The following is a 27,703-nucleotide window of genomic DNA, read 5'->3' on the forward strand; positions in this document are numbered from 1 at the left end:
AAATTGAAGAAATGTTGTAAAATACTTTAATAACAAAAAATAAAAAACTAAAAATAATATGAGAGAAAAAATAAAATATATAAACCTGAAAAAAAATAAACACTGACAAATTGAACAACCTACAGGAAATGGATAAATTCGTCAAAATCTATAACCTTAAGACTGAATCTTGAAGAAATAGAAAATCTGAACTGACCAATTATCAGTAAAGAAATTGAATTAGTAATCAAAACCCCCCTAACCAGACAGCTTCACAGTTAAATTCTACTAACCATTTAAAAAAGAATTAGTACTAGTACCTCCCAAACTTTTAGAAGGATCAAAGAAGAGGAATTCCTAACTCATTTTATAAGGCCAGACAAGAACACTACAAGAAAAGAACATTTCAAGTCAATATCCATGATGAACATTGATGCAAAACTCCTCAACAAAATATTAGTCAACTAAATTAAACTATACTGTCAAAGGATTGTACATCATGATCGAGTGATATTTATTTCAGGGATGCCAGGATGGGTTTAACATATATGAATCAATCAGTGGGATGCACCACACTAACAAAGTAAAGGATAAAAATCATATGATTAACCTCAATAAATGCAGGGGGGAAAAGCATGAAAGAAATCCAATGTCCATTCATGGTAAAAAAACTTTCAACAAACTGCCTATAGAGGGATGTACCTCATCGTAATAAAGACCATGTGACAAGTGCACAGCTTACATCAAATTTAGTGGTGAAAAGCTGAAAGCTTTTCCTCTAAGAGCAGGAACAAAATAAGGATGCCCACTCACTGTATTCAACATAGTACTGGAAATTCTATCCAGAGCAATCAGGCAAGAGAAAGAAATAAAATCATCCAAAATCTAAAGGAAAAGGAAAAGTGTCTCCATTTCTAGACGATATAATATTTTATGTTTAGAAAACCTAAAGACACCACCAAAAAAGTATTAGAACTAATAAATGACTTCAATAATATTGCAGGATACAAAATCAATACACAAAAATCAGTTTAGTTTCTATCCACTAACAATGAGCTATCATTATGAGAAATTAAAGAAATAGTCTCATTTATAATTGTGTTCTAATAACTAGTACTTAGAAATAAATTTAACCAAGGAGGTGAAAATTTGTACACTGAAGAATATGAGACATTTATGAAAGAAATTGAAGAAGACTCAAATAAATGAAAGATATTCCATGTTCATAGATTGGAAGAATTCATATTTTTAAAGTTCCAATCTACCCAAAATAATCTACAGTTTCAATTCAATTCCTATCAACATTCTAATGGCATTTTTCACAGAAATAGCACAAGCTATCCTAAAATTGTATGGAACCAGCAAAAGACTGATTAGCCAAAGCAATCTTGAAAAAGAAGAATAAATCTAGAATCATCACACTTTCTAATTTCAAACTATATTACAAGCTATAGTATTCCAAATAATATGGAAGTGCAGTAAATTAGACAAGAGGTCAATGCAACACAATAGAGAGTCAAGAAATAAACCCATATATATATGGTCAATGAATGTGGGACAAAGCAGTCAGGAATATACAATGGAGAAAAGATAGTTAATAAATGGTGTTGGGAAACTGGACAGTACATGTAAAAGAATGAAACTGGACTACTGTTTTACACCATCGCAAGTGTCAAGTCAATATGTATTAAAGACTTGAATGTAAGAACTAAAACCATAGAACTCCTGGACGAGAACATAGAAGGTAATCTCCTTCACATCAGTGTTGGCAAGGATTATTTTAGTTTTGACAACAAAAGCAAAAGCAACAAAAATAAAAATAAATCAGTGGAACTACATAAAATTTAAAGGCTTCTGCACAGCAAAGGAAACCATCAACAAAATAAAAAGGCAACCAACTGAATGGGAGAAAATATTTGCAAATCATGTATCTGATAAGGGGTTAAAATCCAAAATATTTAAAGACTCATATAACTTAATAGCAAAAAAAAAAAAAAAAATCCCCTAGACAATCCAGTCAAAGAATGGGCAGAGGAACTGAGAAGACAGTTTTCCAAAGGAGATATTCAAATAACTTCCAGGTAAATGAAAAGGTGCTCAGCATTACCAATAATTAGGGAAATCAAATCACAATGAGCTATAACCTCACCTTTTAGAATGCATATGATCAAAATACAAGAGATAACAAATACTGGCAAGCATGTAAAAAAAAAAAAGAGAAAATCCCTGTGCACTGTTGGTGGGAATGTAAATTAGTGTAGCCACCATGGGAAACAGTATGGAGTTTCCTTTAAGAATTAAAAAAGAATTACCATATGATCCAGCAATTTCACTTGTGGATATATACTCAAAAGAAATGAAAAGAGGATCTTGAAAAGATAGCTGCACTCCCATGTTCACTGCAGCATTATTCACAATTCACAATAGCCAAGACATGGAAAAAAATTCACTGGTTGAGCAGATAAAGGAGATGTGGCTATATATATGCAATGGGTATTATTCAGTCATGAGAATGAAGGAAAGCCTGCTGTTTGTGAAAACACAGATGGAATTTGAAGGCATTTTGCTAAATGAAATAAGCCAGACAGAAAAAGACTGCATGCTATCAATTAAAAAGTCAAACTCCAACTTCTATAAAAGAGTAAAAGAGCGGTTGCCAGGGGCTGAGGTGTGGGAAAAATTGGCAAGGTTATTCACCTATAAGATGAATAATATGAAGGTCTAATGTAAAGCATGATGAGTATAGCTGATAACATTGTTTTATATAATTGAAATTTCCTAAGAGAACAGAAGTTAAATGTTCTCAAAAAAAAAGGAATAATACATGAGTTGATGGCTGTATTAACTAATGATATTAGGGGAATCCTTTCACATGTGTATGTAGGTCAAATCACCACAATGTATAGTTTAAATATCCTACAGTTTTATTTCTCAATTATACCTCAGTAAAGCTGAATTTAAAAATAAATTAATTACATAAAATGGTTGTTGTACACAACTAAGTTTTGGGGTAATTTGTAAATTCAGTAATAGGAGTGGAACAGAATTTGGTACCAGAAATGGAGTGGTGTTATAACTTAGGCCTAAAACATGTAGTGTTGTCTTCAGGATTGGGTGTTGAGCAGAACCTGGATAGGCTTTGAGGGAACTTTTGGTGGAAACACCATGAAACTCAAGGAGGTTGTTGGTGAAGTCTCATGGAAAGGTGATACTGAAAGCTGAGGACTGTTTTGGTCCTGTGCTTCCAGGCTGGTGAGGCTCTGGGACATTGGTGGACAGAATCCACTAAACTCCCAGACAACAGCCAGCATCAACTTCTAAATGTGTGTGTGACTGTTAACCACATATCCTGTACATATTTTATACTGTTATTTCTGGTCTTTGCACACATTTTTTTTTTTTAATTTTATTTTCCCACTGTACAGCAAGGGGGTCAGGTTATCCTTACATGTATACATTACAATTACAGTTTTTCCCCCACCATTTCTTCTGTTGCAACATGAGTATCTAGACATAGTTCTCAATGCTATTCAGCGGGATCTCCTTGTAAATCTATTCTAGGTTGTGACTGATAAGCCCAAGCTCCCGATCCCTCCCACTCCCTCCCCCTCCCATCAGGCAACCACAAGTCTCTTCTCCAAGTCCATGATTTTCTTTTCTGAGGAGATGTTCATTTGTGCTGGATATTAGATTCCAGTTATAAGTGATATCATATGGTATTTGTCTTTGTCTTTCTGGCTCATTTCACTCAGGATGAGATTCTCTAGTTCCATCCATGTTGCTGCAAATGGCATGATGTCATCCTTTTTTATGGCTGAGTAGTATTCCATCGTGTATATATACCACATCTTCCGAATCCAATCCTCTGTCGATGGACATTTGGATTGTTTCCATGTCCTGGAACCCTTTGCACACATTTTTAAAAAATAGGATTGCATTGACTATACATTTTTGTCTTCTTTTCATTTAATATTAATTGCTATTTTAAAATATTCTTTTTTGATTCTTTTTTTTATTACTCAATGAATTTTATTATATTTGTAGTTGTACAACAATCATCACAACCAAATTTTATGGCATAAAATATTTGTAATGGTGCTTAATATTCCATTGTATAAATATAGAGTAATTTATCCTTTTATGTAAATGGGGGCATTTATCCTCTTGTGTCCAAAGAAGCAATTATTTTGTTTCCAGTCTTACAGTATTATTGATAAAGTGATGTTGAAAATTCTTAAACCTTAATATTTATCCTTATGTAGAAAACTGTGATGAAAAGAATGATAATGCCAATTATTTCAAAGGTAATTTTCATTGTATTATTCAATTTTAATTGTGGAATTTAAGGATGCAAGCATGTGTGTTTTGAAATAGAGTGGAAAGAGATCTGCTAAAAAAAAAGTAAATAAAATAAAAAATAATAAATGTGTGTGTGAGGTGCACATAAATGCTGCCTGTTGTGACTTATATATAGGAAAGATTTTGAATTTTAATGTTTTTGGTAACCAGCCATTCTTCTATTTAGATGTGTTATCAGGGGTTTTCATGCTAGAGAACCAATATCTGAAAAAAATAATTTTTTGATTTAAAAAAAAAATTGGCCATTCCCATAGCATGTGGAAGTTCCTGGGCCATGGATCGAACCCACACCACAGCAATGACCCGAGCCATGGTAGTGACAGCACCAGATCCTTAACCCACTGAGCCTCTGGGGAACTCCAAAAATAACTTTTCCATTGTATATGTATTTAATTTATCTTGTTGTATTGACTTCTAGAATAGCCAAAATAGTGTTAAGTAAGCATGTGTGTAGTAAATGTTCTTGTCCGTCCCTTTGTTAACAGTAACATGAAGAAGCTTTATAGCAGTAATTATAGCTATCATTGAATGTTATAATGTGCTCTATGTATAATAATGGTGTAGCATAGTGTTTAAAAGAGAAGATTCAGAGTCCAGCTGTCTTGATTTTAATCCCACTTCTACTCTTACAGTTTGACCTTAGGCAAGTCATTTTACAATTCTTCAGTTTGCTCATCTGTAAGACAGGGATACCAATGATCTGCTTAGCTAGCTCATTAAGCTATTGTAGGCATTAAATGGATAAGTAAAGTTAGAATCACTCAGTGCAATGTCTGACCCTCAGTAAATGTTATACAGTGTCTGTTGTTATTAACCTTTATCAAGTGCATATTATATCCAGACTCTATGGCAGGAGCTTTAATACATTGCACACATAGTTTACAACCCTTCTGTGAAGTGTGCGCTCTTTTCCTAATATTTCAGGGGGGAATCTGCAGCTCCACAGGATTAAGCAACATCGCCTGGTGCTCAAGTGTAAATGGCAGAGCAATATTTTGAGCTGAAAGATACAGGATTACCTAGTTCATATTTTCTTCCAGCAATGTGATTGGTATGCTTCCTATTCCAATGCAAGTACTCTAAAAAAATAAAGAGAAAAAAAAGCATACACAGCTCCTGCTCTCAGGAATCTTAAAACCCCAGGAGTCAGTTAGGGCTGCCAGCACATACTCAGTTTGCTGGGTCTCTGGAGAGGAGGCAAGAGGAGCAGTAGCAAGGCACCTGGCTCAGTCCAAAAGTGCCAAAATGTGAACGTTAAGGAAAGCAGCTGCCTTGGATTTCCCTGAAGAGCAGTAAGCTGTCAGGTGCGGAGATTGCGTGACAAAGGGCCCAGGTTGTCTCCCTACAGGGATCTGATGTTTGACCTCGGTTTGCTGTTATTCTGAAGTCATGATGAAAGGCGGCAATGAGGAGAGCCAAAGAAACGTCTGGCAGGGAAGGTTGGTTCCACTGAATAAATTGCAGCGATTAAGGAATGAACATGTCTGGAGATCTCTAAAATAACTTTTCCATTTTAATGATACTTCATTTCCAACAGGCTCTACCTTCAACCTGGACCTTCTTTATGACATTCAACTGCACATTTTCAAGTGTTTCTTTGATGGCCGCATAGGTAAGAACAACAGTGTCTTCTGAGACCGCAATCCAAGTAAAATTGAAGTCATTACCCAAGGTTACCTTCCCACCTAGACCTTATGATTGACATAGTCATCACCTCATTGTGCCTGCTTAACACTGTCAAATCATTCTTGTCCCTCTCCTTTGAGATAATCACTGGGTTCTACTGAATTTTCCTCAATCTTACTCTCTTTTTAACTACAGCTATCTCTATCTTTCATACTCACATAATTACACCGTCAGATTATGACTATTTTTTTAACAAAATTCCTTCTTTTCACTTCATATCCCTCCTACCCAGTTTGCAAAAATAAGCCATTCAAAATACCCTTTCAGGAGTTCTGTTGTGGCTCAGTGGAAACGAATCTGACTAGCAACCATGAGGACACAGGTTCGATCACTAGCCTTGCTCAGTGGGTTAAGGATCCTGTGTCTCTGTGAGCGGCTCCAATCTGGCATTGCTGTGGCTGCAGCTGGCAGCTCCGATTCGACCCCTAGCCTGGAAACCTCCATATGCTGTGGGTGTGGCCCTAAAAAAGCAAAAAAAAAAAATACCCTTTCATATTTAATATTTTAGTCTATCCTTTAGTAGGAAAAGGAAAAAATAGTAACATCACCAGATATGTCATTTGGATACTATGACCCCACCATAAAACGTGACCAGAAAGACCTTCACTTTAATCATGAGAAAAAATATCAGACATACCCAGGCTGAGAGAAATTCTGCAGGATCCTTGGCCAGCAGGCCTTACTACTGCCAAGGTCATGAAGAGCAAGTAAAAACTGAGAAACTGCCACAGATGAGAAGAAACTCAGAAAGTATGACAAACACACTGTGATACTTGGTCTTCATCCTGAAGTAGCAAGAGGACATTAATGGAAAGACTAGTCAAATCCAAATAAAGTTTGGAATTTAGTTAGTCATAAGGTGCCAATGTTGATTACTTAGTTTTGACAAATGTTCCACAAAATCAAAGATGATGACTAAGAAAACTAGCAATCACACATGAAAATAGCATTTCTTCTACACTTACGAGGATATCTCTGCCATGTCTAGATATTTTTATTTGTTAGTGTCTGAAATTAAAATATTTTCTTGTGAAATAAATTGGCATAAGATATCATTTCTTAAACCAGCTCACCCTGAAGGTGAGATTACATCTGCAGATGCTAAAAAAAAAAATGAGTTCTCAGCACAGAAATTATCTAATTAATAGCCAACATGACGTCTACTTAACACTCTTATGTGCTATCTCCATCCATAAAGGCCACCCCTCATTTACACAAATGTTCATATTCATTCCTGGTAGTATTTATCTTGTAAAGCTATGAAAATTGCTGAAACATTATTTTGCATATCTTTGGACGTTTGAGCCTGCGAGAAAATATTCAAGCACAGTGAAGGGTCTATTTGCCAGACACTACTTTACCAGACGGAAAGTAAAGTTTGCCAAATTCTGTGTTCCTCTCAGCATTTTTTAAGTAAATAATTTCTCCTGAACCTTCTGAGACTTCGATGTACCACTTTTCAAACTGCTTGAAAGCTAAGACATATAAACAAGAGAAATTTAGTTAGAGGGGGAAAAAAAATGTTACTTTCAAGATCAGAAACTGGTAAACTGCTTTCACATCAGAAGTTCAATTTAATCTGAAAGGAAAACAAATCCATCAATGTCTATTCAACTAGCTCACAAACCTGAGGGACATTTCGTTTCCTCCTAGTCGAATCCATGTGTTAGATGTTGTTTGGGTCTTTCCATTTGTGAAACACTTACTTTAAGGGGTACCATGTAATTGAATTTTGCCTTTTCTTTTTAGTCTACATATGTCTACATTTTTCAAATGCTCCTTTGATTTTTAACTGCAGGTAAAATTCATTTTAAATGGGAGAGTGATTTTTTTCCTGCATAGATGACATTCAGTAATATTAGGGAATCAGAACATCTCAAGCGGACTGTAACAAGATTATTAGCTTCTGATTCCCAGTGGCCCTTCCTTTTCACTATGGACTGCTGGAACCTTTGCTGTGGAAGAGTCCCTCATCAATGCCAAGCCATGATTAGGGGATAATAGTCTGATAGAAACACATTTCAGGAGGAAATAATTTTAGTGATGCTTCACACAAAGACCAACATTAATAGCCAAGCTTAAATAGAACTGTTTCCACTGAAGGCATAAGACTACTTATGAATACAGCTTGAAGACTCCCATTTGATGTAGGAATCTGGGAAAGTCCTCAGAGGAGCACCAAACATTCAATTGTCCCCACAGCAGGGGAAGGAAGCACCATCCACATGTGAAACACCTGCTTTTCCCAGAACTGCCCACTGACAGGCACTTCGAACTCCATTTTCACATGAAGAAATTGAGCTTCAGAAAGTTTGAGTCACTTCACCATTAGGAAAATGAGTTAGGATTTGAACTCAGTTGTGCCATGCCCCAAAGCCTTTGATTTACTTCCCTCAGCATGCTGAATGTTCATCACAAGCAGAGCCAGCTCCAGGATTTTTACCAGCAACAGCACTGAGACCTGTATCAAGAAAGATGAAGAAGCATGAGTTCTGAGTACAAGCCATCCCAGGATATGAAGTGCTTTGTTTATATTTCATGCTTGTTACTTTTGTGCTTATGTTCCTCAGTGAAGAACACAGATGTGCCGTGGAGTAGAGGCCCTGAAGTCAGCCAGGCCTGCCCCAAGCCTTGGCTCTGCCCCTCCTGTGGCCAGATTAGCCTTGCATGGATGACCTAACCTCACCACACCTCACTTTCTTAATTTGCCATCTGAGGATAATTACTGAGGCTGTGCATAATGTTTGAAGGTGTTACCTGAAAGAACGTCCTAAGTGCTCCTCAAACTTTGCCAGGAGTATAGGCAGTGCTCTTAAATGTCATTTCAGTGTTGCACCCTGGACCATGTCCTCTCTCTCACTCTCTCTCTATATTTAGAGAGAGAGGGAGAGACTGAAAGCTTAGGTAGACCCTTAAGAGTCCAGAAAAAACAGAAGAATCAGTTCACCTGGCTGACAGTCTTCCTTAGAAGCCCCAGCAAACCCACTTAATTCTCAATAGAGAATCTCATTTTAACTCCATGTCTCCTTTATCCTTTCAAGAATTAGTCTAAGCTTAAAAATACAAACAAAATTAAGACAAACAAATGCACTGTGACTTGAGATTATATAGAATGTTAGCAAGGGAGCAAGAGTGGGAGGAGGCAGCCTTCCACTTGGCAGGCCACCTGTGGCTCACCTTTGCCTTTATTAAGAGCCAGGCCCCGTGGCTTTCCTGCAGGATTAATAAAACCTCAGTGAATCCCTGATGGATTTGACTTTTAGAATACTTCAGCAGGCCCCATGCCTCAGACCACTGTGCTTAACTCCTGCTGACATGTTTATTTCAGATGACAGCCAAGTACAGGGAGGGCCCAGCTAAGAATATCTGGAACCCACATCCTCAACTCTCCCCCCATGTGTTTTCTGAGTCCATAACATTCCTCAAAAACAGCTCCTTATTTGTTGGCCAGTAAATTATAACAAATCTCTCAAATGAAGTAATAACCCACACTGTGGTACATAGTAGCCTTTTTTTGGCCCTCTGGAATTTGTTTCTATCTACTCCCCTTCCTCTGATTGTGTGCTGGACTTGCTGACTTGCTTTTAATTAATAAAATACAGAAGAACTTACAGGACTTCAAAGCCCAGATTAGCTTCCAAGAGCAGAGTGGCTTGGTCTAGGGACACCCTCTCACTTGCTGGCTCTGATAGAAGCCAGCTATCCTGTCAGAATTGCCCTTTGGAAAGGCCATGTGGCAAGGAGCAGCAGGGGCCCTTGGCCAATGGTCATCAAGGAGCTGAGGTCCTCATGTGTCCAAAAGCACGTGTGGAACTAACTCCTTCCAACAACCACGTGAATAGCTTGGAAGCAGATCCTCCTCAAGTCAAGTCCTCAGTGACACCCTAGGACCCACTGGCACCTTGACTGCAACCCTGTGAGGGACCTCAAAATGCCTTCATAGGGTCCTTTCATTAAGAAATATTGCTTTCATTAACAAAAATATTAGTGAGTACCTAATATCAGGCACTGTTTGATGCTTGGAATATATTACTGAACAGACATGCAAAGACCCCTACCTCTAAGAAGCTAAGGTCCAATGGAGGAGGGTGCAGAAAATGGAAAGGGAGAGACAATGAACAATGAACACATAGAACAATACGTAAAATAGTACGGTAGGAGGTGGTAGGTATTTTGGAAAAAGAGCAGTGTGAATGGGATATGGCTGCTGAACCGATGGGCAGTTGACTGATTTATGGGTCTGGACTGAAGATTGTGCCCAGAGGGTTCTCAAAATCTATTATTTTACCTTTTCTATATTCGCTTTCTTTATTATTTCATCAAGTCTCAGGGCTTCAAATATCATTTATATGCAAATGACTCCAAAATTTATACTTCCAGTCTAGAGCTCCTCCATGGACCCCTCCCTGGGTCCATCTCCCTCTTGCATCTCCATTTGGATATCTAATAGGCATTTCCAATTCACTTTTTCCAAAGCCTTGTCTGTCCCCTACCCCTACCCAGATGCCATCCTGACACACAAGCCATGTCCTCCCAATCAAAGTTCCTATCTCAGCTGATGGCAACTTCATCTTCTCATTGCTCAACCCCAAACCCTTTGGGGTCTAATACCCCATCATCTGATCTCACAGAAAATCTTCTGAAGGTCCTCTGAACCTTGAGAAGTTCATCCAGAATCCGGTCCTTATCACCACCTATTCAAGCCCCCATCCATTCTTGCTTGGATTATCACAGCCTCTCCTGGGAGTGATTCTTAACATCATCTGTTCATGACACAGCAACAAAAGTGATAACAGTTATTCTTGTCAGGCCACATCCCTTCTGATCAGATCTCTCTACTATGGGCTCCCCATCTCATTCTGATAAAATCCAAACACTTTCCCAGTTCTGCAGTGCATTTGACCTGACCCCCATTGTTTCTCTGACTTCATAGCTTCCCATTTTCCACCTCTCATTTTTCTCCAAACACTGGCTTCTCTTGTAATCCTGTAACATTCTGGGCGTGGTCTGACCTCAAGGACTTTGCACTGACTGTTCCTTCTGCTGGTATATTTCCCCTCAATATCTAAGTATCTCTATTCCTGGTCTTAACTTTAATGTTACATGATGAGGACTCTCCTGAGTATCCCAAATCCATTGTAATTTCTACCTCTCAACCCTCTCAGCCTTCATTTTCCCCATGGAATTTATTGTCATCTGACACTAAAGTTTCGGTAGTAACCTACTGCCTTTCACCTCATTTCCAGAATGTAAGCACATGAGAGTGGAGGCTTCTGTCTTCATTTATCCTTAGTACCTAGAAGACTACCTGGAGCATGATGGGGCACCCCATTCCCACCTACTCTTCCAGTCATTTTTCCTGAAATCAGTACTTTCTTAGGACATATTCATACTTCATACCCTTCAATCCTTAGGACAACCCTAGGAAGTATGCCTTTTTTTTCCCCTTGAGAAAACTGAGGTTTGGAGAAAATGAGTAACTTGTCCATGGTCATGTGTCTCCTACCTTTCAGATCTAGATAATGGAAAAAATAAAATCTTAAAAAAATAGATTTGGATTTATACTCTGAACCCATAGGATATGGCCTTGTGATTACTATGTTTTCTAGTTTCTGGCTTGATGTTTTAATATTTGGGACTTTGCTGACCATGAAGGAATGGCCCCTCCCAGGACTAGCTCATCCCTAGACATAGCAAACAGCTCAGCTGTGAGCATGGCTTTCATGTGCAAACCAGCCAACCCAGAGCCCTCACCCCAACCGCTTCCTTCATTGAGTTCTCACTTCCAACAACTTTACACCCACTTCTGGTCACCCCAGAGCCAGTTAGCAGACAGCTAGGGGTGGCTTCTGTGCCCAGAGCCTGCTGATATTACCCAAACTCACCAGTCTAAACCTGCCAGTCCTGCTTTTCCAGGTCCTTCCTATGGAAACTAAAGGAAGGCTCTTGGACACATTTTCCTCCCACTCCTGCCTCCTGACCAACCTTGGTGTTTCCCTGTGGCTCTGCAGATGTGGCAAGGTGTGGCTTTCCTTGTAGGAACCATAACAAACTATCTTCCCAAAGGTAAAGGTAGTTGGCCTCACATATCTGAGTAATAATGAAATTATTCCTAACACATCCTGAAAAATGCTTGAATGGCAAAGTGTCCGGGAAGCCTATCTTAGTAGGCAGGTTGAAAGAACTGAGAAAGAGTACCTCAAGTACACACCTAACCCGATTCTGGAAGTAGAGTTTATGTGTGGAGACCTGTGAGGTTTCATCATCAGGGACACTGGGAAGCCAAAAAGTCAAAAAGGGCAGGGACATAGTGACACAGGCAGGAAAAACAAGTTCATACTTTACAAAGTCATGGACATATGGGAGAAGGGGAGAGGAAACCACATTTGTCAAGCACCTGAGGCACATTGCCATGTATTGCACTGGAAGTTTTCCATTATGTTAATTAATCCCCATTAAAAAGACTCTGAGAAGCAAGTATTAGTGTTGCCTGCAACTAGGAATCAAAGAATTTGGGAAACTTCCTCAAGTTCATAAAGATAGACAGAGAGCACTAGGGATCTATCTGCTGTCAACATCTGTGTTTTCCCTTTCACTTCACTGACATCCAAGGATATGGCTGCCCAAGATGCTGGCTGGGCTGGGCTAAATTTTGCTCTCTTCTGCTTTTCTTTGTTTCCTAAAATGACTTCTTATCCTTTTTTTACCTCTGAGTTTATCAGGATTCTTCTGTTCTCAAAAAATCAAAAACTAATCTCGGCATCTCAGTCATTTCTGATTAAACATCACTGCCTTCCTCTTCGTTAACACACCTGAGCTCACATACCACACTGTCTAATTGACATACCCAGTTGGGTTGAGAACTGTCTTAAAAGGAAGTTTCTTTTGACAAATTACATTTGAGTGATTGATTGGCTTCTCCACCAGAAATGCTGCCACCACCTTCCTTCATGACTTAAGGTAAAATTAAGTGGTTTAATACAAATCTACTTCCTGTGGTCTGCCTCCTTATCAGCATCCTGCAAAACTCCTTTTACTTGTATGCATCTCCCTATCTTGTTTGATAATGTAAACTTGTTCAGCAGGGGATTGGACCTTCTTGAGTCAGGCAAATTGAGAGGGACATAAACACAAAGCTTGAAGTACAAGAAAGCAGGAAGGATTTGGACTTTCAAAGGATGAACACAATCTAAGTATCTCCATTTAATCAATCAGGTTTTGATGCCTACTGCATCCTAGTGGGGGAATGACCATAGACTGGTCATTAGCCTTCCTTTTCTCATCTCACAACCAAGCAGAAACATCTCATGGCATGTTTGTTAGGAAATAATAGGATACCATGAAGTACTCAAATCTGTGGCTTTTTAGAGTGGTCATTCATAATTGTCAACGGAATGGACCACGAAATTGGGCCACTAGTCTTCAAGTCTTTACTTCCCACTCATTAACTGTGTGACCTTGGGCAAGTTTCTTAACTTCTCTGTGTTTCTTCAATTTCAATTTTCCCAAAATTAAAATGACGGGAAATATAGTCATGATAATATAAGATTGTGCTATGATAAAAAGAATTAATGCATGTAAGGGACTTGGACTTGCACTGGAGATCTATTTATCCCCTACCTATATATCTATATATCTGCATTTTTAATTGAGGTATAATTCACATAATATTCATCACTGTAAACTTTAGACTTTCAGTACATTTACAGTATTGTACAACCATTACCATGATCTATTTCCAAAATATTTCCATTAACCCAAAAAGAAATCCTATAAATATCAGCCACTCACCAACTCTTCACCCCCTGGTAACCAATAATATACTTTCTGTTTCTATGGATTTGCATATGCGGACATTTCATATAAATGGAATCATAAAATACGTGGCCATTTGTCTGGCTTCGCTTACTTAGCATCAAGTTTTTAAGGAACACTCATGTTGTGGCATGAATAACATTGTATTCCTTTTTATGATAATAATATTCTATTGTATAGATGTACTACTTTTTTTATCCATTCATCAGTTCTTGAACATCTGGGTTATTTTTACTCATTGGCTATTCTTTCTCCCTTAAGTAATATTGCCAACATTATTGAAAAATCAATTGGCCATAGATATATGGGTTTACTTCTGGACTCTCAATTCTAATACATTGATATATATATTCTTCTGCCACTGTCACATTTTCTTAATTACTCTAGCTTTGTAGTAAATTTGGAAATCAGAAAGTGTCAGTTCTCAAACTTAGTTCTTCTTTTTCAAAATTGTATCAGAGTCCTTTGTATTTCTATATTTAGGATTATCTTGTCCACTCTGCAAACAAGACATCAAGAATTATGAAGGGAATTGTATCTATAGATCAACTAGGGGAGAATCAACATCTTAACGCTATTAAGTCTTCCATGAATACAGGATACTTTTCCATTTATATAGGTATTTAATTGCTTTCACAGTGTTTTTTTATTTTTGTATTTTTTTCTGTCCCCTTTTAATTTTTTAATGATTTTTATTTTTTCCATTATTGTTGGTTTACAGTGTTCTGTCAATTTTCTACTGTACAGCAAAGTGACCCAGTCACACATACATATACACATTCTTTTTCTCACATTATCCTCCATCATGCTCTGCCGTAAGTGACTAGATATAGTTCACAATTCTATACAACAGGATCTCATTGCTTATCCATTCCAAAGGCAATAGTTTGCATATTAGCCCCAGATTCTCAGTCCATCCCACTCCCTCCTCTTCCCCCTTTGCAACCACAAGTCTGTTCTCCAAGTCCATGAGTTTCTTTTCTGTGGAAAGTTTTATTTTTGCCATATAATAGATTCCAGATATAAGGGATATCATATTTTTTATAGTTTTTAGTGTACAAGCTTTATATTTCTTTGGTTAAATTTCCTAGGTATTGAATGACTTTTGATGCTATTGTAAATGAAATTATTTTCTCATTTCATTTGCAGGTTATTCATTGCTAGCATAGAGGACCCCAACTGATCTTTGCATATTGATCCTGCATCCTTGAAATTGTTGAACTCATTTATTAGCTGTAGTAATTGTGTGCATGTATATTCTTTAGGGTTTTCTATATATAAGATCATGTCATCTGAAATAGAGTGTTTTCTGCTTCTTTTCCAGTATGGCTGCATTTTTCCCTTGTCTAATTGCCATGGATAGAATGTCCAGCACAATGTTAAATAACGCTGGTGAGGGCAGAAATCCTTGTCTTCTTCCTGATCTCATGGAAAAAGCTTTCAGTCTTTGACCATGACTTTTGATAGAGCTGTTTGCTTTTCATAGATGCTCTTTATCAGACTGAAGAGCTTCCCTTTTCCTAGTTTGTTAAATGTTTAAATTATCAAATGTTATTTAATTTTGCCAAATTTTTTTCTGCTTCAGTTAAGATAATCATTTTCCTTTATTAGTATGTTGTGTTATGTTGATTGATTTGTGTTTACTGAACAAACTACATTCTTGGGAAAAATACCAGTTGGATGTGGTATACAGTCCTTTTCATATGCTGCCAAATACTGTTTATACTATTTGTTGAGGACTTTTGCATGTGTGTTAATAAAGGATATTGGTCTGCAGTTTACAATTTTTGAATATCTTTGCCAGACATTAATATCAGATAATGCTGATCTCATAGAATGAATTAGGAAGTATTTCATCCTCTTCTATATTTTGGAAGAGTTTGAAAAGGATTGGTGTTAATTATCCTCTAACATTTGGTAGAATTTCGCAGTAAAGCCATTTGTGTCCTGGCTTTCTTTGTTGGAAGTTTTCTGATTAAAAAAATCAATCTCTTTATTTGTTATAGATCTATTTGCATTCTCAATTTTTCTTAAGTGACTTTTGATAGTTTGTATGTTTTTAGAAATTTGCCTGTTTCACCTATGCTATCCAATTTGTTGGCATACATACAATTATTTATAGCACTGCCTTTGAATCCCTGTTATTTCTATAAGGTTGTTATTAATGCCCTCTGTTTCATCCCATATTTTTTTAATCTGAGTTTTATATTTTTGTTGATCAGTCTACCTAAAAGTTTTTCAGTTTTGTTGCTCTTCTTAAAAGATTTCATTTGGTTGATTTTCTCTATTGCTTCCTAGTCATTTATTTTCACTGTAATCATTAACAATAATCTTTCTTCTGCTTGTTTTGGGTTAAACTGGTTTTTCTCTTTTCTTGAGGTGAAAGGTTAAAATTTGACCTGTCTTTTTTCTTTTTCTTTTCTTTTTTTTTTTTTTTTTTCTTGCATTTTTAGGCATTGACAGCTGTAAATTTCCCTCAGAGAATTGTTTCACTGCATTCTATAAGTTTTGGTATGTTGTGCTTTGCTGTATTCACAAAAAAAAAAAAATTCTAATTTCCCCTGGAATTTTTTCTCTACCTCATTGCATATTTAGGAATGTACTATGTAATTTCCATATTTTGTGAATTTTTCAAGACATTTCTCCAAGGAAGATATACAGATGGCCAACAAGCACATGAAAAAATGCTCAACAACACTGATTAGAGAAATCCAAATCAAAACTACTGTGAGATACCACCTCACACCAGTCAGAATGGCCATCATTAATAAGTCCACAAATAGCAAGTGCTGGAGGGGGTGTGGAGGGAACCCTCCTGCACTGTTGGTGGGAATGTAAATTGGTACAGCCACTATGGAGAACAGTATGGAGGTACCTTAGAAATCTATACATAGAACTACCATATGACCCAGCAATGCCACTCTTGGGCATATATCTGGATAAAACTTTCCTTAAAAAAGACACATGCACCCACATGTTCATTGCAGCTCTACTCACAATAGCCAAGACATGGAAACAACCTAAATGTCCATTGACAGATGATTGAATTAGGAAGATGTGGTATATATACACAACGGAATACTACTTAGCCATAAAAAAATGACATAATGCCATTTGCAGCCACAGGTATGGAACTAGAGGCTCTCATCCTGAGTGAAGTAAGTCAGAAAGAGAAAGACAAATACCATATGATATCACTCATATCTGGTATCTAATATACAGAAAAATGAACTTTCCACAAAAAAGAAAATCATGGATTTGGACAATAGACTTGTGGTTGCTCAGGGGGAGGGGGAGGGAGTGGGAGGGATTGGGAGGTTGGGGTTAACGGATGCAAACTATTGCCTTTGGAATGGATTAACAATGAGCTCCTGCTATGTAGCACTGAGAACTATGTCTAGGTATTTACAAAGCAACACAACAATGGGAGAAAAAATTATATAGACATATATGTGTAACTGGGTCCCCACAACAATGGGAAAAAATATTATACAGACATGTATGTGTAACTGTGTCCCCATACAGTGGGAAAAAAAAAGAAAATGTAATAAATAAATAAATAAATAAATAAATTTATTTCTGTCATTGATTTCAAATTTCATTTTTTGTACTCAGAGAACATACTTTACATGATTTCAGTCATTTTAAATTAATTAAGATAGGAGTTCCTATTGTGTCTAAGTGGTTAACAAACCTGACTAGCATCCATGAGAATGCTGGTTCAGCCTTGCTCAGTGGGTTAAGGATCTGGCATTGCGGTGAGCTGTGTTTTAGGTCTCAGACATGGCTTTGATCCCATGTTCTGTGGCTGTGTTGTAGGCAAGCAGCTGTAGCTCCTATTTGACCAGGAGCCTGGGAACCTCCATATTCTGCGGGTGTGGCCCTAAAAAGACAAAAAGACAAAAAATAAATAAATAAATAAATTTACTAAGACATAAGCCTAAAATATGGTCTGTCCTGTGGAATGTTCCATACTCATTTGAGAAGAATGTGTATTCAGCTTCTGTTGGGTAGAGTGTTGCATAGATTTCTGCTAGATCTGCTTGGTTTATAGTGCTGTTCAAATCTTCTTTCTCCTTGCTGACCTACTTTCTAGTTGTACAAGCCATTATTGGAAGTAGGGTGTTAAAGTCTTCAACTATTATTATTTGTCTATTTTTCCTTTTAATTGTGTCAGCTTTTCTTCACATATTTTAGAGCTTTGTTAGATGCATATGTTTTGTAATTGTTATACCTTGATGCATTGATACATAATATATATTATACTTATTTGTCTCTATTAACAATTTAAAAAAATTTTAATTATAGTTGATTTATGATGTTCTGTCACTTTTTCTGTACAGCAAAATGACTGACTTACTATATACACAGATATATAAAGTCTTTTTTTCACATTCTCCTCCATCGTGTTCCATCACAAGTGATCAGAGTTCCTTGGGCTGTACAGCAGAATCTCATTGATTATACATTCCAAATGCAATAGTTTGCATCTACTAACCCCAAATTCCCACTCACTCTTGGCAACCACAAGTTTGTTCTCCATTTCCATGAGTTGTTTTCCTTTCTGTAGATTGGTTCATTTGTGCCATATATTAGATTCTAAATATAAGGGATATCATATGGTATGTGTCTTTCTCTTTCTGACTTACTTCACTCAGAATGATAGTCTCTAGTTCCATACACGTGGCTGCAAATGGCATTATGTCATTCTTTTTCATGTCTGAGTAGTATTCCATTGTGTTTATGTAACATAACTACTTCATCCATTTATTTGTTGATGGACATTTAGGTTGTTTCCTTGTCTTAACTATTGTAAATAGCGGTTCAGTGAATATAAGGGTGCATGATGTTTTTCAATGAATGCTTTGTCTGGATATATGCCTAGGAGTGGGATTGCTGGGTCATATTGTAGTTCTATATTTAGTTTTCTGAGGTGCCCCCATACTGTTTTCCATAGTGTTTGTAACAATTTACATTCCCACCAACAGTGCAAGAGGGTTCCCTTTACTCCACACTTTCTCCAGCACTTGTTATTTGTGGATTTATTAATAATGGCCATTCTGACTGGTATGAGGTGGTACCTCATAGTAGTTTTGACTTGCATTTCTCTAAAAATTTGTGATGTTTAGCATTTTTTCATATGTCTATTGGCCATCCATATGTATTCTTTGCAAAAATGTCTGTTTAGGTCTTCTGCTGCCCATTTTTCAATTGGGTCATTTGTTGATGTTGTTGTTGTTTTTGCTGTTGAGTTGTATGAGTTGTTTGTATATTTTGGATATTAAGCCCTTATTAGTTGCATTGTTTGAAACTATTTTCTCCCATTCTGTATCTTGTCCTTTATTTTATGGCTTCCTTTGCTGTGCAAAAGCTTGTAAGTTTGATTAAGTCTCATTGGTTCATTTTTGTTTTTATTTCTATTGCTTTGGGAGACTGACCTGAGAAAACATTTGTAAGGTTGATGTCAGAGAACGTTTTGCCTACGTTCTCTTCTAGGAGTTTGATGGTGTCTTGTCTTACATTTAAGTCTTGAAGCCATTTTGAGTTTATTTTTGTGCATGGTGTGAAGGTATGTTCCAGTTTCAGTGATTTACATGCAACTGTCCAGTTTTCCCATCACCAGTTGCTGAAAAGACTGTCTTTTTCCCATTTTATGTTCTTGCATCCTTTGTCAAAGATCAATTGATCATTGGTGTCTGAGTTTATTTCTGGGTTCTCTATTCTGTTCCATTGGTTTGTATGTCTATTTTTGAACCAGTACCATACTGTCTTGATTACTGTAGACCTGTAATATTGTCTGAAGTCTAGGAGAGTTATTCCTCCTGCTTGGTTTTCGTTCCTCAGGATTGCTTTGGCAATTCGAGGTCTCATGTTTCAATATAAATTTTCGGATTGATTGTTCTCTGAAAAGTGTCATGGGTAATTTGATAGGGATTGCATTGAATCCATAGATTGCTTTGGGCCATTTTAACATTTTATCTTTTCTGTGGAGTCCTTAGTGTTTTCTATATATGTATCATGCCATCTGCATAAAGTGACAATTTTACCTCTTCTATTCCTATTTGGATACCTTTTGTTTCTTTTGTTTTTCTGATTGCTGTGGCTAGAACTTCCAACACAATGTTGTAATAAATGTGGTGAGAGTGGGCATACTTGCCTTGTTCCAAATTTTAGCAGGAAGTCTTTAAGCTTTTCCCCATTGAGTATTATGTTGACTGTGGATTTGTCATAAACAGCTTTGATTATGTTGAGGTATGTTCCCTCTATACCCACTTTGGTAAGAGTTTTTATCATGAATGGATGTTGGACTTTGTCAAATTCTTTTTCTGCGTCTATTGAGATGATCTTGTGGTTTTTTACTTTTCTTTCATTAATGTGGTGCATAATATTGATTGAGGATATTTAACAGTCCTTGTGAACTTGGGATGAATCCCACTTGGTCGTTGTGCATAATCTTTTTTATATGTTGCTGGATTCGGTTGGCTAAAACTTTGTTGAGACTTTTTGCATTATTGGCCAATAATTTGCCTTTTTGGTAGTATCTTTTTCTGGTTTTGGTATTAGGGTGATGGTGGCGTCATACAATATCTTTGATAGAGTTCCTTCTTCTTCGAAATTTTGGCAAAGTTTAAGAAGGATGGGTGGAAGTTCTTCTTTGTGTGTTTGGTAGAATTCCCCCATGAAGCCGTCTGGTCCTGACTTTTGTTTGTAGGGAGTGTTTTTATTACATATGCAATTTCATTTCTAATGACTGGTCTGTCAAATTGATCTATTTCTCTTAATTCAGTTTGTATGAGCTGTATGTCTCTAGAAATGTGCCCATTTCTTCTAGGTTGTCAAAATTTTTGCATATATTTGTGCATAGTATTCTCTTATGATTTTTTTGTATTTCTGCAGAATCTGTTGAGATTTCTCCTTTTTCATTTCTTATTTTGTCATTTGAGTTCTTTCTCTCCTCTTGTTTGTGTATCATTTTTGTTTACCCCTTCAAAGAACCAGCTCTTGATTTTATTGATTTTTTTTGTTGTTTTTTGAATCTTTATTTCATTGATTTCTTCTCTGATCTTCATGAGTTCCTTCCTTCTGCTGACTTTAGGTTTTGTTTGTTCTTTTTTTCCTAATTCATTTAGGTGTTGTGTTAAGTTGATGATTTGAGACTTTTCTTCTTTTTTGAGGAAGGCCCAACTTCCCTCTAAGCACTGCTTTTGTGGCATCCCATAGAGTTTGAATGATTTTGATTTTGTTTTTATTGTCATTTGTCTCAAAATATTTTTTTTGTCTTTTTGCCTTTTCTAGGGCCACTCACACAGCATATGGAGGTTCCAAGGCTAGGGGTCTAATTGGAGCTGTAGCCACCAGCCTAAGCCAGAGCTACAGCAATGTGGAATCCGAGCTGCATCTGCAACCTACACCATAGCTCACGGCAATGCTGGATCCCTAACCCACTAAGCAAGGCCAGGGATCAAACCTGCAACCTCATGGTTCTTAGTCAGATTCGTTAACCACTGTGCCACGACGGGAACTCTGTATTTTGAATATTTTAATAGCAACCCTGGAAATCCTATAACACATCCCCAGTTTTATTGCTGTTACTATTTATTATACTGGTAGTTGTTTGTTTAATGTATTTTCTAAATTAATTCCATAAAGTCTGTATTCCTTTTCAACTGTGTCATTGGATTCTGTGTCTCTTACCTTAGTGGTCAACTAACGATTGAATGGAAAATTCCTCTGAAAGCAAAAAAACTCTCAGTCTCTCTAAGGAGGATTATGTGTACATTTGGAACACTCTGTTGACACTTGGACACTTTTCATGAAGATTCAAGATTGGCAAGAAGTGAAAGTCTCAGAAATTAACTGAGCATGTGTATCACCCTGCACATTCATATGCCATTCAATGTTCCCAAGAATATACCAGAGCTTTGCAAAGTCCCTCAAATACTTTTCAAAGGCCATCTCATTCTCTAGCTTTTCCCCACAAATTTTTGGTTAGTCCATTGCCTGTCCTAAATTTCTTCTCTAGACCCAGTCATTGACAATGAAAATATTTGCCTGTAATGTTTTCAGCAAACATTCCTTTGTTGGCAGTTTTAGCACTGGGCAAGTTCTGAATCAGATAAGCTTTTCAATCCAGTTTTCCAGGGAACCATCATATAGCTCAGATTGCTGCAAACCTTTGGTTGATTTCCAGAGGTTTTTAAAAAGTTGATTCTAAGAGATTTTGCCGGATTTTTATTGCTTTTATGGAAGCACGGATTTTCAAAGTTCCTTACTCTGCCATTTTCATTGACATTACTCCCATATAGATTTTAAATAATCGTTGTTATTATCATAGTTATTATATCCATTTCCCCTGCATTATTGTGTACATCAAGTGAGAAGATTTGAGGTAAGGTTTATTATCTAATACCTAACTATTTCACATATAAAACCTAAGGCTGATGTAAACATGGGAAAGTCTCCAAACTGGACCACGTCTAGCCCTTCATTTTTCAGGTCCTATGACATAAACCTTGTGTCAACAATTTCCCAACAAAGGGAAGAGACATTCTCCATTGGGACTCTGATATTTTTCTGTGAATTGGTTGATAGGCTTTCTCCTCAACCTGAAGAATCATTATAGTGGTTGTATGGCCCCTGATTCATTCTTCACTCACAGCAGTTGGACTGGGTAGTTTATCCATATTGAAGCACAGCATGTAGTCACAACATCCAGTAAGGAGTAATGCCTAACTTGAGCCACCTACTTGGAATACTGGAACCACTTTTAATAAATATTTTTGAAGTATAATATGCATATAGAAAAGTACACAAATCAGGAGTGAATAATCTGAACAATTTATGCAAAGTAAATGTATCTGTGTTACTATCACCCAGACCAAGGAAATGACAACAATAAACATCTCAGAAGAGCAGTTACCACCTCCACTCTCCATGCAAAGATAGCTATTTGCCTGACTTGTAACAGGATGTGTTAGTTTTGTCTGTTTTAGGACTTTTAATGTAAGTGGACTCATACAGTACTTGCTCTTTTCTCTCTGGCTTATTTTGTGCAAAACAATGTTTGAGAGATTTATCCATGCTTTTGCAAGGAGTTAGGATTTGTTGGGGAATGGCTTTAGTTGTATTCTTTTGTTTAAAATTGCCACAATTTATTTTTTCCACTTTACTGATGATGAGCATTTGGTTTTTGTTTTTTCCTGGTTTGATCCCAGCTTGCATTAGTCTACTATACCCATTCCTAGACATGTCTTTTGATAAAGAGATATACTGCTTCATTTTGGATATATATTCAGGGGTGCAATTGCTTGATCCTAGGAATGTGTGTTTAGTCAGTTTTTCAAGTGATTTGTTTCATTTTACTCTCCCACTGGCAATATTTGCAAATTCCAGTTGTCTGAACCCAAAGTATTATTAGCCTTTTTCTTTTAGCCATTCTGATACATAGCTGTGTTCCACTGTTATTTTATTTTTTGTTCTCCCGACTTCCAATTAAGTTGAGCATATTTTCATATATATATTGCCCAATTGAATATCTTATTTTCTAAAGTGTCTTTTTAAGACTTTTGCCTGATTTTCCATTCAATTTGCTTATTGATTTGTAAGAGATTTTTATATATTCCGAATGAAGTTTTGGTTAGTTATTTGTATTACTAGTACTTTCCCCACTGTGAAGATTGCTTTTTTCATTCTCTTAACAATATCTTCAATGCAAAGACATTGTTAACCTTAATGTGGTGAATTTCTAAATATATGTCTTTGTTGTCAGCATATAACATCCTATTTAAGAAATCTGTGTCTATCTTATTATCATAAAGATAGTGCCCTTTAGAAGTTTTATTACTTTTCCTTTTAAATGTAGATCTATAATCTATTGCTTTTGAGTAGTAAGTAAGGTAATAGTCATTACTCACTCTTTAAACATATGGGTATCCAATTAATCCAACACCACTTACTGAAAATTCTGTTATTTCTCTACTATTCTGTATTGCTACTTTTTTCATAAAAATCAATGTTTTATGTATGTGTGGGTTTGTTTCCACATGCTGTACTCTATTCAGTTGATCTACCATCTCCTCTTTCACTAATACCATGAGTTTTAATTGTTGTGGATTTATAATAAGATATTTGATGTTAACTTTATTCTCCTTCAGGACTGCTTTGGGTATATATGATCAGGTATATTCTCTTAAAAATTTTGGAATTGGCTTGTCAAATTTCACAAAAAAAATAATAGTTGGGATTTTGATTCAGATAGTTTTAAATTTATAGATGAATGTAGAGAGAATTGACATCTTTATTTAATCTTACAAACCATGAGTATGGTATATCCCACCATTTAATTAGATATTTTTAATTTCTCTCAATCATATTCTATAGCTTGCTGGTATATAGATTTTACATATCTTTGGTTAGATTTATTCCTAGGAAGTAGACATTGTTTAAGAAAATTGTGAATGTCATTTTAAAAATATTTCCACCTCTGTTTACCGGTAATATAAAACATATAAAATAATTTGGTAAATGTTTCCAGTATTCAATTTTCTAGTGAAGTTTGTGTTTGATTGCTGTTATTTTTATTAAAAATTTTGGAAAAAATTCAATGGTGAAATCATCTAGACTGAAGATTAGGGATTAAATTATTTAAGGATTTTAGAACTTTCAGGTTTTCTATTTGTTATTGTTTCAGGTTTCGCATTGTGATTTCAAGGAATTTGTCAACCTTAGCTAATTTTAAAATCTACCGTCATTTATTAACATATTTTAATATTATTTAATTGCACATGTAAGATATCGGTAATTTGTGCATTTTCAATTTTATTTTTTTAATTATTATTTTAAATAGTTATTTCCCCAATACAATTTTTTTCTACTGTACAGCATGGTGACCCAGTTACACATACATGTACACATTCTATTTTTGCACATTATCATGCTCTGTCATAAGTGACTAGACATAGTTCCCAGTGCTACACAGCAGGATCTCATTCAGTTTTCTTCTTGAATGGTCTTTACCAGCAATGTACTACTTATATTAATCTTGCCACAATATATTTGTCAGTTTCTATACGTTCTTTCCATTGAATGTTTGTTTCTTTTTAAAAATAGTATCTTATCTTTAGTATTGCCTTCCGTCTACTTTCTCTGGTTTTTATATTTTTGTCATTTTTTAAAAATATCTTGACATGTAGATCTAGATCATAAATTTTCAAACTTTTAGTTTCTCTGATATATGATTGAAGACTATAAATTTAATCACATCTTTTGCTACATTCCGTATGTTTTAGAAATCATTTTAACTTCTATTGTGATTTATTTTTTGAATCCATGACTTATTTTAAAGGCTTTTTTGCTTAATTTTTATAACTTTGAGAATAGTTTTAGATTTTTTTTGTTTCCACTTTTTTTTATTTGGTTTCCACTGTTGTCAGAAATCATACTCTAAGATTTCAAATTTTTGAAATTTGTTAAAATTGCTTTGTGATTCAACGTATGTTTAATTTTGGACAATGTTCAGTGGATATACGAAAACAATGTGTATTCTACAATTTTTCAGATGGTCTATATATTCAAATTGTCTACTTTAACATTGTTGTATTAAAATGTTCCACTGTATAGATTTGTCCATTTCTCTTTAATGCTATTTATGATTTATATATTCTGAGACTTTGTTAAGCAGGAGCATTAAAATTTAGAATTTTTATATATTCCTGTTAAATATATAAATGTCCTTTTTAATCTTTAGGGTATTTTATTTCATAAAGTCTATTTTTTTCTGACATTGACGTAATTACACCAACTTCCTTTTGGTTAGTGTTTCTTAGATTTACCTCTTTTTCATCCTTTTACTTTCAACCTTTGAATATACTTACATTTAATTTGGATGCCTTCCTGATAGGACAGAGTTTTAAAATTTTTTAATTCACCCTAACAATCTCTGTCTTTGAAACTCCAAAGGAAGTTACAGTTCCTCAAAGGGAATATATTTAGGCCTCTCGGAGGCCGTTAGGGAAAGAACTTAATCCAGTTAAGGATTGAGATGATTTTGGACTGGATTTCAGTGTTTGTGGAATTTGGTCTATTTTGTTGTTGTTTTACTATTATTCTTTGTTACATCACTTAAAAGACATCAGCCTAAAATGTGGAGATTTTCCCTGAGCATTTTTACTCTAGACAGTCCTAAGTTCCAATTTTCAGCATCCTAGTCCTATGATTTGCTAAAGATTCTGCTCGTATTCTTATTTTATTAGACTTTGATGTTTGTGTCATGGCATTCAAAGTCAGTGGAACAGTGTGAGCAATACCACAGTGGCAATGGAAGGCATGGCAGGAAACATGCGAAGAAGCAAAAATAAAGAAAGAAATTTAGGCTGATTGGGTTTCTAAGAGACTTGTATGACATAATTATTAGTAGGGGTTTTTTACCAGAGGACAAAAGCCAGGAGGATTGGTAAAACAAATCCTTCTGTTCACTGTTTACGGCTCCCCTGATGGAGTGGTCCCTTCCTAGTTTGGGCCAACTTCTCTTCCCCTTCCTTATGAAGGACTTAGTTGTTTCAATGTAGAAGAGAACATAGTGCTTTTGGGGAAAGCTCTCAGGGGTTTTTTTCAAGATAGGTGGCAAGTCTCCATGTCAGGACTTTTTCAACACACACCCTCAAAGTGTAGGTGACTGACACCCAAGAGGAAAGACAAAGAAGGATCAGAACTTGCTTTTTAAAGGCTGAGATGTGAAATTCATTAGCCTTTTCATAATTCTACATTTGCCTCTGACAGATTGGGTTTTCAAACACATCAACCTACAAAAGGCAATCATTATCAGTAACTATGAAATGAAGAGAAGCTACACACCATGTTCTAAACAGCAGGACTTTTTAATCTTAACAAATTAATTATTTTGCACTCATTATTTCTCCAGGGTTGGAGATTGTCATTTTATCTTGCAGACATTTGCAATTTGTTTTTCACATTGATTGGGTTAAAATCCCCAAAAGCCATTTCGGCCTACTGCCAATTCTTTTAATTTAGACAGATATAAATTAATTGTAATTGTTTCTGAAAACATTCATTTGGGTAAATGAGATATTTTTAAATTCTTCAAATACATATATGAGCTGAGATCTTTCTTTCATTGACAATAAATTACCATTTCTCACCAAATTATCAATATACTTTCTACTCATACTCTCTTTTAAAATGTTTTTTTAAAGATTCCTTACTGTTTTATACAGAAGGAACTGTGACTCTAAAGGGGCACACTATTTTCCCTGGGACTATGTTAGTAGAATTGTGTTTTTTATACTTTTTTCTATACCTTCTGATAACAAAGATTCCAAATCTAGTAAGATTTGTCTAACCTAGGTTTCCTCAATGTTGAGACAAAGAGTTTCTTTAACTGCTAATCATCTCTATGCTCACATTTTTTTTTAATCACAGAGTCAGCAAATTATCTCTAAGAATGAGTAAAGCAGGAGCTATAAGCAGAGTGAAATGAGCAGGGACACTGGAGATGAAGAGGTCTATTGTGATGTGGATTTCATACAGGTCTGGCCCAGATTAGGGAATCTGAATCAAATGTAATTAATCACAGACATTCTGAGAAAAAGGAGACAAAACTCACTACATTTTTCTCTCCCAACAACCTGTTCAATATAGTTAGACATAAATTATATGGGCTTCTGTATTAGACATTGTATGAGTTCTGATGTCTCATGTCTGCATGTTCAGTGTTCTGTCAAACCTAGCACAGAGTAGGATGCTCGGTAAATATTTGAATAATTAATTTATAAGTCAATTAAAGGGATAAGTGAAAGGTCACATCATCATACTTCTTTTGTGCATGTGTGTGGTATATTAACATTTA

The sequence above is a fragment of the Sus scrofa genome, chromosome 15 (assembly GCF_054392235.1).
Source record: "Sus scrofa isolate SSC_HxYL_T2T_F1_AM1 chromosome 15, Sscrofa_HxYL_maternal_Yorkshire_Landrace_v2.0, whole genome shotgun sequence".
NCBI lineage: Eukaryota > Metazoa > Chordata > Mammalia > Artiodactyla > Suidae > Sus > Sus scrofa.